We start from the raw sequence: 1941 nt of genomic DNA on the forward strand, positions 1-1941 counted from the left end.
ATAGGCAGGAAAAGTTAACCATGATGCTTGTCCCACATCCCTGCCTTACATCAATAGCATCATTAAAGTTGAGATTAACAGCAGGGGAAGTCTTTAGGGTGATTTTGTGCTCAGTTTTGCAGGTCATTTTGAAGCAATTATGGGCTTTTGAAGCACAGGTCATATTTTAAAAAGCAATGAGTTAAATCTCAACTGTGTGTAAATATACAGGATGAATATAATGTCCAACTCTTAATAAAGCATTTAACTACACTTATTGGGGTGAGCATTTAATAATGCAGATAACTGTCAAATCATTATGTTGTATAAATGAAACCAATAAAATATTGTATATCAGCTAGAGTTCAACAAAAGCTCATTGAAAATTTAATCTGCTTGAAGACTTTACATATATATGAACTAAATAAAACTTCAGTAAAATAATAAACCTTGTGAGCTGGATATTGCTTAGCACCATAAGACGAGTGTAAGGAAGGGATTCATTTGAGTGATAGTGGAAGTGAATAGCAGCAGCCTTGCAGGTTAACATCATAATCCGACAGGGGGACTCAGCACTCCTGTCCATACCACGTTCCATGTTAACTACTCAGTAGTGGTGATAAGCCGAGAAGACCAAGACTAATGACTGACCTTTCCTACACTTGGAGGGACAATTTTATGAATTAGAAGAAAAACTGTTTCAAGGAAAATATTCAAGGTGATATCCTAAATGGTTTGGGGAATCATGTACTTCATGGTTTACTCCTTTTGTTTTCCAGATCAGCCAGCATTTCAAGAAATGGCTAATTCTACAGTGACTGAGTTTCTCCTCATGGGCTTTGCTGAGAAGAGGGAGATAAGGCTCCTGTTCTCCCTGCTATTCCTTCTGATGTACCTGGCCACCCTCACAGGGAACATTCTTATCATCAGTGCCACCACAGTTGACCAGAACCTTCACACGCCCATGTACTTCTTCCTCAGGAACCTGTCCATCCTAGACGTGTGCTATGTTTCTGTCACTGTCCCCAGGGCCTGTGTCAACTCCCTCACTGACAACAGGGCCATTTCAGTGGCTGGCTGTGCAACTCAGATATTACTGGTTATTTATTGTATGTATGTGGAGCTCCTGTTCCTCACCATCATGGCCTGTGACCGCTATGTGGCCATCTGCCAGCCCCTCCGCTACCCCGTCATCATAACCCACCAATTCTGTGTCTGGACAACACTGGTCTCCCTGCTCAGTGGCCTCATCTATGCAGGTGTGCACACAGGGAACACATTCCGGCTGTCCTTCTGCAAGTACAATGTGGTCCTTCAGTTCTTCTGTGACATCCCTTCTCTGCTGAGCCTCTTCTGCTCTGACACCTTCAACAACTTTATATTACTTGTTGTTTCTGCCATATTGATTGGTTGTGGTATTTTACATTTATCACTGTGTCATATATTTACATATTTTCCACTGTGCTGAAGTTTCCAGTCAAGGAGAGAGGAAAGGCCTTCTCCACCTGTGTCCTTCCCATTCTGGTGGTGTCTGTCTTCCTCAGTTCCACCAGCTCTGTGTACCTAAGGCCTTCAGGAGCCTCTGACATTCTCCAGGGAGTGGTTTTTACTCTATGTTATACAATAGTTCCTCCATTCTTGAATCCTATTATCTACAGTCTTAGAAACACACAGGTAAAGGAAGCAGTAATGAAAGTAATATTAAGGAAATATTATTCAGGAAGTTAGTACAGATCCATTTCAGGTTCATCCCGATGTCACTGAGATCCAAACATCTATAAAATAACTGCTTGTCAAGGTTGTGTGTATTAGACTGTTTACTCCAAAATATCTATCTTGGTACCTGAGTAATTAATGTATAAATTTTTCATTTTGTGTTCTGTGTTACCCTTTCCACTTATCCTACATGACACAAAGTTTAACATGTAGGTGCCACCAAATTAGTTCAGAAAAAAAGTTACA

General features: G+C 40.8%; 1 pseudogene; it reads left to right on the top strand.

Moving 5' to 3' along the window:
- The first annotated feature begins 778 nt into the window (after positions 1-778).
- On the top strand, positions 779-1707 carry LOC140846001 (olfactory receptor 14C36-like; annotated as a pseudogene).
- Positions 1708-1941: the final 234 nt, after the last annotated feature.

Source organism: Manis javanica, chromosome 14 (assembly GCF_040802235.1).
Source record: "Manis javanica isolate MJ-LG chromosome 14, MJ_LKY, whole genome shotgun sequence".
In the NCBI taxonomy this organism is placed as follows: Eukaryota; Metazoa; Chordata; class Mammalia; order Pholidota; family Manidae; genus Manis; species Manis javanica.